A 13,264-nucleotide genomic window follows, 5' to 3' on the forward strand; every position below is an offset into this window, starting at 1 on the left:
CAGTCCTCAAGGCCCACCAACATGTCATGTTTTCAGGATTTCCTTAGTCTTGCCCAGGTAATAATTGCATCACCTGTGCAATGCAAAGGAAATCCTGAAAACATGACCTGTTGGTGGGCCTTGAGGACTGGAGTTGGGGACCCCTGCTCTAGAGAACCGAGCGATCCAAGGGTGAGCGGCAAGGGAAGAGTCATAAAATACACTGAGGGCTGCAATTTGAACCCTCAAAGTACTCGGTTTGAGCCCCTTCTTGAATCCCTGCTGTAGGAAATCAAGAATCCTGGGTATGTTAGGGTGATCAAGATCGATTGTTGTGTCTCCACAAAAACTGCAGAATTTCTTCCAGGTTCTGAGGTATATAGCTGAAGTCACCGGTTTCCTACTTGCTTGTAGAATAGAAATCACTTCTTCTGAAAGGCCTCTTGCTCTCAGGATCCGCCGTTCAGGATCCAAGCTGTTAACCGCAGCTTCTCTGGGTTCTGATGGAGGATCGGACCCTGAGAAAGTAAGTCCCCCCTGACTGGAAGATGGTAAGGACTGTCCACTGCCAGCTTCTTTAGAAGGGGAAACCAGCTCCTTCCGGCCCAGAAAGGGACCACCAGGATCACCCGAGCTCTGTCCTCGCAAATTTTCCTGAGTACCCTTGGTACTAATGCCAGAGGGGGAAAGGCGTATAGCAGACCCGAGCTCCATGACTGAGAAAGGGCATCTACCCCTGCTGGATTCTCCTGAGGATTTAGTGAGGAGAAGGTTCTTATTTTTGCATTCTTTCTGGTTGCGAAAAGATCCACGGTCGGGGTTCCCCAGCGCTGACACAGGGTATCGAAAATTCTGCTGTTCAGTTCCCACTCTATGGGTGATAGTTTTTCTCTGCTCAGAAAATCCGCAACCTGGTTCTTTGAGCCTTCTAAGTGGACTGCTGAAACCGAAAGTACCGATCTTTCTGCCCATTCGAAGATCTGATCCGCCAGATGTTGTAGCTTCGGATGCCTCGGGCCCCCTTGATGGCGAAAAAAAGCTACCGCTGTCGTGTTGTCCGATAAGATCTTTAGATGTCTGTTCTTTAATAGGGTCCGGGCTGAACACAGAACCTTCCAAACCGCCTGTAGCTCTCTGTGGTTTGAAGAATTGTTGCTCTCTTCCGAATTCCTTTGTCCCTGGTAGTATCTTCCGAGTACCTGGCCGCCCCAACCTTGTTGACTTGCGTCCGTGGTTACCGTGACTGCCGGGGTCTGGATCCATGGGACCCCCACCTGAAGGTTCTCTGACACCGTCCACCATTGTAGGGATTTCTTGACTCGATAGGACAGGACAAACTGTCTGTCCAATGAAGACTGTCTTCTGTCCCAAGTTGTTAGAACCGCTCTTTGTAATTGACGAGAATGGAATTGGCTCCAGCTGACGTATGGGATACAAGCTGTCATCAGGCCTAGGATTTTCATTGCGTCTCTTATTGTCACCCGAGATCTTGCAAACTGTCGAACCTTCTTTATCAGGTCTGACCGCCTTCTGTCCGGAAGAAAGGACTTCCTGATGTTTGAGTCTAGTATTACCCCCAGAAACTGTCTCCTTGATCTTGGGGTTAAGTGTGATTTCTCCCAGTTTAACACCCAACCTAGTTTCTGCAGTGTGGAGATCACCAATTGAGAATCGATCTTGAGTTGGGTCACTGAGTCTGCCACTAACAGGAAATCGTCTAGATACGGTATTATAATAATATCTCGCTTCCTTAGGTAAGATACGATCTCTATGATGAGTTTTGTAAAAACTCTTGGAGCCGATGCCAGTCCAAATGGAAGGCAACGGAATTGATAATGGAGGACTGAACCCTCTTTCTCCATCGCGAATCTTAGGTACCTTTGATGTTGCGAAAAAATTGGAACGTGATAATACGCACTTTTTAGATCCAAAGTGCACATTACCACGTCCTTCCCTAATAGGGGAATTGTGGAGCGAATGGACTCCATCTTGAATTTCCTGTATGACAGCCATCTGTTTAGTGGCTTGAGATTTATGATGGTTCGGGATTCTCCTGATGGTTTTATTATAGAGAAAAGACCCGAGTAGTGACATGTTCCCATTTGGTGAGGAGGTACGGGAGATATTGCCTCCATCCGGAGGAGATCCTGAATGTCTGACCACATTGGTGAGACTGAAGAGAGACGGGCGTTGGAAATGAAAAATCTTTCTGGGGGACGAGATACAAACTCTATCCTGTACCCCTGAGATATAACCTGAAGGACCCATGGATTTGAGGTAATTTTTTCCCACTCCCCCAGGTAATTCAACAATCGACCTCCTATCCTGGTGGCGTCATTTCCTTCAGAACTCAGACCTAGGGTTTGAGGGACCTGGATCTCTATTTCGGTTAATATTTTCTCCCCCTTTCTGATAACTCCATCTCCCCTGTTTACCTTTACCCCTATAGTCTGATCTCTGACTGTAATAGGGTCTACGAAAGGGCTGGAATTTTTTTCTTTTTCTCTTCTGGAAACCCCTTCTTTTCATCAGAAGCTTTCTCCAGAATGTCATCTAATACAGGCCCAAAGACACGGCCACCTGAAAAGGGAATGGAACATAGTTTGTTCTTAGAAGGAACATCCCCCGACCAGCTTTTTAACCAAATGGCCCTACAGGCTGCATTAGAAAGCGATTGCCCTCTGGCTGTGAACCTGACAGATTCTGCCGTAGCATCTGCAAGAAAACCTGTGGCTAATTTCAGTAAAGGGACAGCATTGATGATAGTCTCCCTAGAAGTTTTGGCTGACAATTGATCCTTTAAATCGTCAACCCACAGATGCATGGCTCTCGCTACAGATGTCGCCGCAATATTTGTGCGGATCACAGTGGCCGAACTTTCCCAAGCTTTCTTAAGGAGACCATCTGCCTTTCTGTCCATGGGCTCCTTTAAATTCGAGGAGTCCTCGAATGGTATGGCAGTTCTCTTGGACACTTTCGCTAAAGGGATGTCAATTTTTGGTATATCTTCCCAGTCTTTGACCTCCTCATGGTCAAAGGGAAGACGGAGTCTAAAGTCTCTCAGGATCAATATCCTCTTCTCTGCCTCCTCCCACTCTTCCAAAATCATTGAGCTGCGGGAAGAGGCGAAGAAGGGGTCAGTAGCTGCAATCTCTGAGCAAAAGCCGAGACTGAACTCGGACTCACCGAATGTGGGCATTAACCGGAAAGACCTTTGAAGTCTGCGAACGCAGCCCCCCCGAACATCTCATCTTGCACGGAGAGAGAGGTCGAAGGTTCTTCAACCTGCATAGTTTGTCTGACCGCACCCAGCAGTTCGTCAATATCATTGGAAGAGAATAGATACTTTTTCCCCCTATGAGGAGGGTCTCTACATACTTCCTCCTCTTCCTCTATGTCAGATTCTGATGGACTGTCCTCAGATGACGAATCTGACTCTCTCTGCCTCTTCCTAGACCTGGGAGGATCCTGGAACTCAGGCTGGATCGGCTGGGAGGCAGATAGGTTAGATATAGAAGCCTGCACTTCCTCTCTAACCATAGCTCTCATGCTTGTTATTAGAGAGGCCTGTTCCTCTCCTACAATACGAGCGGTGCAGGACTCGCACAGAGGCTTCTGCCACGAGGCATTTAGTTTTGTGGCACATAATGGACATCTCTTAGTTCTGCCCGTCTTCTTATCCCCAGATGAAGGACGCCCCTGGAACAGACAAAGGGACCACTACTAGTACCTTTAATTGGGCTATAAGGAGCGCACCTCCTAATGGGGACTCACATGCGTCAGGGAATCCTGTTTCCCCGGGGCCTCTACGCTGACAGCCGGTATAGCACTTGGATCCATTACAGCTGCGGTGCCTAGCGCTATCTCGCACTTACCTTAAATCCTTTTTGCTTGTGTCCCATTACTCCTGCAGGAGCGATGAAGAAGACCGCCCCCTTGCTGCCGCCGTGACTCGGAAGTGACGCGGCAGCGGTGAACCGGAAGTTCAATGCCCGTTTACCGACGAGGAACACATGGAGTCCGGTGCCTCCATCCACGTCTCTCCAGCGCTCTGCCGTACCTGCCTCTCTACCGGAATGTCTGCAAAGGGATCGCCTTGCAGAGACCACGCGTAGGTACGCTTGGGGAAGCCATCTGAGGTCGAGAGCCCCCACCCGGGGGAAGCGACCTCCTCACCAGGAGCAGCGCTGCACTGGTGTCGCTGAGGGACCCGATTAATTGGGTGTCGGCGATACAGAGATTCGACCCGAGGGAAGGAAGAGGCTGAGCCCCCCCCGATCCACCCGCTCTGTAGGGACAGCGATCTCTCGTCGTTCCTATTCACAGTGGGACAGGAAAAACACTGAAGGGTGGAAGGGGGAGGTTCCTTTTAAACTCTCGTGTTTCCTGTCCCACTGCGTATAAGAAGGACGTCCTCCATGGTGCTGTCAGGTGGTGACCTGGAAATGTAAATATTTTTTCTTCACAGCCCAATATTATAAAATTCTGTGACATCTGTGGTGTCAATATGATCACTGCACCCTTAGATGAATTTGTGGAGAAGTGTAGTTCGTAAAATGGGGTCAGTTATGGGGGCATTCTGCTGTTCTGGCTCCTCAGGGGTTCTGCCAATGTGACATGGCACCCTCAAACTAGTCCATAAAAATCTGAACTCAGTATGGCGCTTCTTCCCTTCTGACCGTTCCACTGTACCTCAAAAGTAGTTTTCAACCACATATGGGGTATCGGTGTACTCATGAGAAATTGCATAACAATTTTTGGGGTCCTGTTACCCTTGTAAAAATAAAAAATTGAGGCTAAAATAACATTTTTGAGGGAAAAATTTGATTTCTTTCTTTTCATGGCTCTATGTTATAAACTTATGTGAAACACCTGGGGGTTCAAGGTGCTCACCACACATCTAGATACATTTCTTGAGGGGGATCTAGTTTCCAAAATGGGGTCACTTGTGGATAGTTTAGGCACATTAGGGGTTCTCCAAATGCGACATGACACTTGCAGACCATTTCATCAAACGTAGCGTTCCAAAATATCACTCCTTCCCTTCAGAGCCCTGCCGTGCGTCTAAACAATAGTTTTCCCCCACATATGGTGTATTGACGTACTCAGGATAAATTGCACAACAAATGATATAAATAAACTTCTTGAATGTGGTTTTGAACACCATGAGGGGTGCAGTTTTTTAGAATTGTATCAATTTTGTTTTTTTTAGTCATATAGGCCCCTTAAAGTCACTTCAAATGTGATGTCGTCCCTACAAAAATGGTTTTGTAAATTTTGTTGAAAAAATAAGAAATCTCTTGTCAAATTTTAACACTTATAACTTCCTAACAAAATAAAATTAAGTTTCCAAAATCGTGGTGCTGTAAAGTAGACATGTGGGAAATGTTATTTATTAACTATTTTGTGTGACATATCTCTTTGATTTAAGGGCATAAAAATTTAAGTTTGAAAATTGTAAAATTTTCGACATTTTTGCCAAATTTCTGTTTTATTCTTAAAAAAATGCAAGTAATATCGAATAAATTTTAGCACCATCTTGAAGTTCAATATGTCATGAAAACACAGTCTCAGAATCAGTGGGATCCGGTGAAGCGTTCTAGAGTTATTACCACATAAAGTGACACTGGTCAGAATTGTAAAATTTGGCCTGGTCATGGAGGTAAAAACAGGCTTGGGGGGGGGGTAAAGGTGTTAAAAATACATTCTGTTTGGAAAAAGTGATACTTAGGAGCAATCTTATAAGAACACTTAAATATATGAATTGACAGTACAGAGATCTTTTTACACAGAGGCCTGCAGAAATGACTAAAGGTACCTTCACACTCAGCGACGCTGCAGCGCTACCGACAACGATGTCGATCGCTGCAGCGTCGCTGTTTGGTCGCTGGAGAGCTGTCACACAGACAGCTCTCCAGCGACCAACGATGCCGGTAACCAGGGTAAACATCGGGTTACTAAGCGCAGGGCCGCGCTTAGTAACCCGATGTTTACCCTGGTTACCATCGTAAAAGTAAAAAACCAAACACTACATACTTATCTTCCGCTGTCTGTCCCCGGCGCTGTGCTTTCCTGCACTGACTGTGAGCACAGCGGCCGGAAAGCAGAGCGGTGACGTCACCGCTGTGCTTTCTGGCTGGCCGGCGCTCACACTGCAGAGAAGCAGAGTGCCGGGGACAGACAGCGGACGGTAAGTATGTAGTGTTTGTTTTTTTTACTTTTACGCTGGTAACCAGGGTAAACATCGGGTTACTAAGCGCAGGGCCACGCTTAGTAACCCGATGTTTACCCTGGTTACCAGTGAACACAACGCTGGATCGGCGTCACACACGCCGATTCAGCGATGTCTGCAGGAGGTCCAGCGACGAAATAAAGTGCTGGACTTTCTGCACCGACCAACGATGGCACAGCAGGATCCTGATCGCTTCTGCGTGTCAAACTGAACGATATCGCTAGCCAGGACGCTGCAACGTCACGGATCGCTAGCGATATCGTTCAGTGTGACGGTACCTTTAGAGGCATCCTCTACGTCTAGAGGAGAGAAGGTTTAATCTTCACAGGAGGCGATTCTTTACTGTAAGAACAGAGAGACTATAGCACTCTCTGCCACAATATGTTGTAATGGACAATTCACTAAAATAAAATGAGGGCCTAGACACCTTTCTTGATAAATAGAATATCACAGGCTATAGATATTAGACTCCGCAATGGTATGTTAATCCAGGGAACTAGTCTGATTGCCATATGTGGAGTCAGGATTATATTTTTCACCTAATATTGGTCAATTGGCATCTGCCTCGTGATGTTTTTGCCTTTCTCTGGATCAACTCGTTAGGTGACAGATGGGACTTAAGGGACTTTTGTCCCTGGATGCTCACAATCAATGTAATTGAGGTGGAGCTAGCCAGAGAAATTGTCGGAGGAAATGTACTACTGCCCTTGCTGTCATGTACATGGTGTTCCTAGAACCTCATTGGTGCATACACGTACAAAAAGTTCTCCCAAGCGACCCAGTGGATTTTTACACTAAAGGTATGTGTCCTCTTATGATTCCATAGCAGGACCTGTGCTTACTTTATGGATTTAGGAGCTGGCTGACTCCATAAGAACAGAGAGAGAGGGTGCCCTAAATTTATCAGAGTGGTTCACATTGGATGATAAATCCGGAGCATCTTGCTAGACATTGCTACTCGCCTTCTTCCCGCTAAGATTTGATACCCATTGGGGTCATTTTTCTTCCATACCCTTTTTCCACCTTTTCTGAAGCACATACCAGATTGGTGTCAGACTGTACTCCATTTTATTTTCTGCAGCTCGAGCCCAACTCTGGTATCTTTGAACATGATAGAAGTACGGAATGTGACACGGTGGATATCCGGTCGTTCAGATAATATAAAACTGTAATTTTTCCTTTGTTGAATGTGAGGCCAAAACGTAAAATAAAGCAGAAGCCAAAAACATGGACTTTGATGTTTTTGAACAAAACATCGGGGAATAGAGGAATCCGAAAATGAAGTATCTTCTGGAAATCTGCATTTGTGTAAAGCCTCCTTCTACATCTGTTCCTTTGTTAACTTAAGATTCGCTGGCAATAAAATTCCGCTTTCTCTCAGTCATCGAAAGTGACGTGTGGGATTTATTCTCTACTGAAAGTCTACGTGATGCAAATCCATGATGTGTCCATGATACGGCCGTCAGGAGCTTCATGCACTTATCTTACTATGGTAGAAGGAGTTATAAATCGCTCGAGTGGTACAAGAACAAGAGGGAAATTCAAAGTGCAAGAAAATATTTTAAAATAAATAAGGGGGTATTACCACATATACCAAAATGTTGAACTAACCCTTTGTAGACACACATTTTTCATTTTTTCACTTTAGCTTTTGCTTCCTTGCATTCTAAAACTTATAACTTTTGTACCTTTCCATTGACATATGAGTATGAGGGTTTACAGTATTTTTTTTTTTAGAAAGAATGAATGATACCATTCATTTTACCATATAATGTACTTTAAAAATGAGGAAAAAAAGCCAAGTAAGGTAAAATGAAAAAAAAAAAGAGAAAAGAATAAACAGCAATTCTGCTATTGTTTTTGGTTTCATGTTTAAAATGACCTGTTACCTTTGTTGCATGGGTCTGTATGTTATGGTGATAATAAATGTATCTATAAAAGTAAAAAAAAAAATATTTTTTTTTAAACTTACCCACATCATTTATTATATGGCTTTGCACCATGTGTGGAGCCGCCAGCCAGTCCGTGCACTGTGTTCCGATCTCTGTCCGATTTATACGGCCGTCTGACTGTACCACTTGTGTGATGAACTGACCAAAAATAGGGACACACTTTTTAAAAGATTTTATTAGTTTGGAGAATTATGCACTCAGCGATAACAAGTAGGTTCATTTTTATATACGGTATGTTGTTAGATTTTACCGTTTATATTTTGGCAAAAGGTGTGTGAGTAAGGCTATGTGCACACGTTGCAGATTTGCCAGCGGATCCGCAGCAGTTTTCCATGTGGTGTACAGTAGCATGTTAACCTATGGAAAACCAAATCCGCTGTGCACATGCTCCGGAAAAAACGCGCGGAAAAGCAGCGTTGTTTTTTCCGCAGCATGTCAATTCTTTGTGCGGATCTGTAGCGTTTCTGCACCCATTGACTTCCAATCTGCAGCAAAATCGCAGGTTTAAAAAAGATCTGCGGTTTTGCTGCGGAGTTGGGTGCGAGAAACGCTGCCGATCGGGAGGGGGAAAGAGTGTGTGGGTGGAGTGTGGGTGGAGACTGTGCGTGTGCGGGTGTTTGTGTGTCCTGCGGGTGTCTGCGGGGCTGTGTGTGTCTGTGTGCGGGGATAGCGGGGCTGTGCGGGTATCGCAGGGCTTTGTTCGTGTGTGTCTGTGCGTAGGTGTGTGTGTGCGGGTCTGTATGTAGGCAGGCATTGTCCGATGGGACTACTAGTTCCATCCGGCTATGCCTGCTACAATGACAGGTAGCCCGGATGATGAAGAAAGAGACTGACAGCACTCACTTATTGGGGTGCCCGGTCCGAATCCAGAGAACCTTGCTGGATATTCCACATAGTCCAAAGATGAGTAAAGACACAGCGCTCCATCCGGGTGTAGTAATCCAAAAAAGAAATTTATTAAGCCATGTCACAGCAACGTTTGGACCAAAAGGTCTTTCTGCTTGAGAAAGACCTTTTGGTCGAAACGTTGCTGTGACATGGCTTAATAAACTTCTTTTTTGGATTACTACACCCGGATGGAGCGCTGGTTCTTTACTCATCTTTGGACTAGGTAGCCGGATGATGGGACAGTATAGTCCCTTCATCGGCTACGGTGTTCAAGTGTTAAAAAAAACAAATACACACATACAACATACAGCACATACGACATACAGAACATACAACATACAGTACATACACCATACAGTACATACACCATACAGTACATACTCACCATCACCTTGTTCCCCAAAGCCATTGCTCCCCTGTAAAAAATATTAAAAATAATAAACCAACAATATACTCCCTGATCCACAGAAATCCATTTAATCAGCTCATGCGACTGCTCTCCAGGGGCACCGGCGATACAATATTGGTAGGTATCCTTCCGCACTGTATCCCTCCGCCGCTGTGAGAAATAGTTCCTACTCTCACTTGTGGCACTGCTGTGTGGAAAAATTCCCACGCAGCTTTGCCATAAAGAGAGAGCCTGAACTACAGTAACCTCTTTAGTGATGCACTGCAGGAGCTATTGTCTCCTGTCAGTGTGTCACTGGAGGCCCTATAGAGCACTGTTCTATAGGGGAGATCATCGTGGGACTCTCATTATTAATTGGACTACGTCGGACAGGGAGTATACGGTTGGTTTATTATTTTGCAAGCGATCGAGTATGGTAAGTATGGTGAAATTAAGAATATTAAATACTTTATTTTGGCTGTGTCTTTTTTTTTTTTTAACTCTTTTACTACTCTTGGATTAATAATGGATAGGTGCCTTATTGACGCCTCTCCATTATTAACCGGGCTTAATGTCACCTTACAATAGCAAGGTGACATTAACCCCTTATTACCCCATATCCCACCACTACACGGGAGTGGGAAGAGAGGGGCTAAGTGCCAGAATTGGCGCATCTTACAGATGCACCATTTTTGGGGCAGCTGGGTGCTGGCATTTGTAGCCGGGGGGAAGGGGGGCAATATCCATGGCCCCTCTCTAGGCTATGAATATCAGCCTGCAGCTGTCTGCATAGCCTTTCTGGCTATAAAATATAGGGGGATCCCACGTCATTTTTTTTTAGGGGAGTCCCCCTATTTTAATAGCCAATAAAGGCTACGCAGACAGCTGCAGGCGGATATTCATAGCCTGGGAAGGGGCCATGGGTATTACCCCCTTCCCAGGCTACAAATATAATAATGCCCCCGGCCGTCGGCTTTCCCCCTCTGGCACAGAAAATTGCGAGGGAGCCCACGTCATTTTTTTTCCCGTTTTTTTTCAAAAATTAAAACATATTGTTCATTAATAAACATCGATCTTGCTATTATATATCTATGGATATATCTATAGAGATAGATATGGATATATCTATCTATAGATATATCTATCTACATTTATCCATAGATCAATCATCTATCTATCTACAGTTAGGTCCATATATATTTGGCCAGGGACAACATTTTTCTAATTTTGGTTATAGACATTACCACAATGAATTTTAAACAAAACAATTCAGATGCAGTTAAAGTTCAGACTTTCAGTTTTCATTTGAGGGTATCCACATTAAAATTGGATGAAAGGTTTAGGAGTTTCAGCTCCTTAACATGTGCCACCCTGTTTTTAAAGGGACCAAAAGTAATTGGACAGATTAAATAAAATGTTCATTTTTAGTACTTGGTTGAAAACCCTTTGTTGGCAATGACTGCCTGAAGTCTTGAACTCATGGACATCACCAGACGCTGTGTTTCCTCCTTTTTGATTCTCTGCCAGGCCTTCACTGCGGTGGTTTTCATTTGCTGTTTGTTTGTGGGCCTTTCTGTCTGAAGTTTAGTCTTTAACAAGTGAAATGCTGCTCAATTGGGTTGAGATCAGGTGACTGACTTGGCCATTCAAGAATATTCCACTTCTTTGCTTTAATAAACTCCTGGGTTGCTTTGGCTTTATGTTTTGGGTCATTGTCCATCTGTAGTATGAAACGACGACCAATCAGTTTTGCTGCATTAGGCTGGATCTGAGCACACAGTATGGCGGCTCTGAATACCTCAGAATTCATTTGGTTGCTTCTGTCCTGTGTCACATCATCAATAAACACTAGTGACCCAGTGCCACTGGCAGCCATGGATGCCCAAGCCATCACACTGCCTCCGCCGTGTTTTACAGATGGTGGTATGCTTTGGATCATGAGCTGTACCACGCCTTCGCCATACTTTTCTCTTTCCATCATTCTGGTAGAGGTTGATCTTGGTTTCTTCTGTCCAAAGAATGTTCTTCCAGAACTGTGCTGGCTTTTTTAGATGGTTTTTAGCAGAGTCCAGTCTAGCCTTTTCATTCTTGATGCTTATGAGTGGCTTGCACCGTGCAGTGAACCCTCTATAGTTACTTTCATGCAGTCTTCTCTTTATGGTAGATTTGGATATTGATACGCCGACCTCCTGGAGAGTGTTGTTCACTTGGTTGGCTGTTGTGAAGGGGTTTCTCTTCACCATGGAGATTATTCTGCGATCATCCACCACTGTTGTCTTCCGTGGGCGCCCAGGTCTTTTTGCATTGATGAGTTCACCAGTGCTTTCTTTCTTTCTTTCTCAGAATGTGCCAAACTGTAGATTTTGCCACTCCAATTCCAATCCAATTTCTCGGATGGGTTTTTTCTGTTTTCGCAGCTTAAGGATGGCTTGTTTCACCTGCATGGAGAGCTCCTATGACCACATGTTTACTTCACAGCAAAACCTTCCAAATGCAAGCAACACACCTCAAATCAACTCCAGGCCTTTTATCTGCTTAATTGAGAATGACATAACGAAGGGATTGCCCACACCTGTCCATGCAATAGCCTTGGAGTCAATTGTCCAATTACTTTTGGTCCCTTTAAAAACAGGGTGGCACATGTTACGGAGCTGAAACTCCTAAACCCTTCATCCAATTTTAATGTGGATACCCTCAAATGAAAGCTGAAAGTCTGAACTTCAACTGCACCTGAATTGTTTTGTTTAAAATTCATTGTGGTAATGTCTATAACCAAAATTAGAAAAATGTTGTCTCTGTCCAAATATATATGGACCTAACTGTATCTGTGTGTAATGGAGTGTGGGTTGGACAAATGTAAAAGAGGAGGTTGGACAAGAAATGACATCACAAATCTTTTTTTTTGTTCAATAAGAGATCTTTATTAAGCTTTCAAAAATGCATACAAATCAGCATCAAAAAAAGCATCAAAGCCGCATAAAAAACCAAAACTGCATGAAAAGCGCACCTGCGTTTTCTGCCAAGAGGTGCGGATTCAGTGCGGAAAAATCTGCAACATGTGCACATAGCCTTAAAATTCTTAAATACTGCAGTCATGTTCCACAGCAGTATCTAAGAGGTTAAACCGCCAGCTGTGTTATACAGCCAACAGTCACTCCTGGGTGCTGGCTGTATAATGCAGTCGACATCCACGCAGTAGGAGCAGGGCAGCTCCTAAATGTGCTACATACATGTATTGTGGCGGCACGGTGGCGCAGTGGTTAGCATTGCAGCGCTGTAGTCCTGGGTTCAAACCCCACCAAGGACAACATCTGCAAAGAGTTTGTATGTTCTCTCCGTGTTTGCGTGGGTTTCCTCCGGGTTCTCTGGTTTCCTCCCACATTCCAAAGACATACTGATAGGGAATAGATTGTGAGCTCCATCAGGGACAGTGATGATGATGTGTGCAAACTGTAAAGCGCTGCGGAATATGTTAGCGCTATATAAAAATAAAGATTATTATTAAAGATTATTATTGTGGATGTCGCCAACGGGTAATAAAGGTTTTCTATTACAATGCAGATACACAACAGATCTTCTGTCCAGATATTCAGGCTAGCAGAAAAGTTGAGATTTTGATAGATCTAATCCATAATCTTCTAAAAAAAAAAAAAAAAAAAAGCTTCCACGGATTTTTAATCCACTGCATTTCAATAGTTTTTACGGCTTTTAATCAGCATATTTCACGCTATGGCAAATATCTGGTAAAATTTTGCATATAAAATATGTGGATTTTTCTGTACACATGAAACAGAAGGTGCAGTGAAATAAGAGAATGGTTTCTGT

This window comes from Ranitomeya imitator, chromosome 2 (assembly GCF_032444005.1).
Source record: "Ranitomeya imitator isolate aRanImi1 chromosome 2, aRanImi1.pri, whole genome shotgun sequence".
Taxonomy (NCBI): domain Eukaryota; kingdom Metazoa; phylum Chordata; class Amphibia; order Anura; family Dendrobatidae; genus Ranitomeya; species Ranitomeya imitator.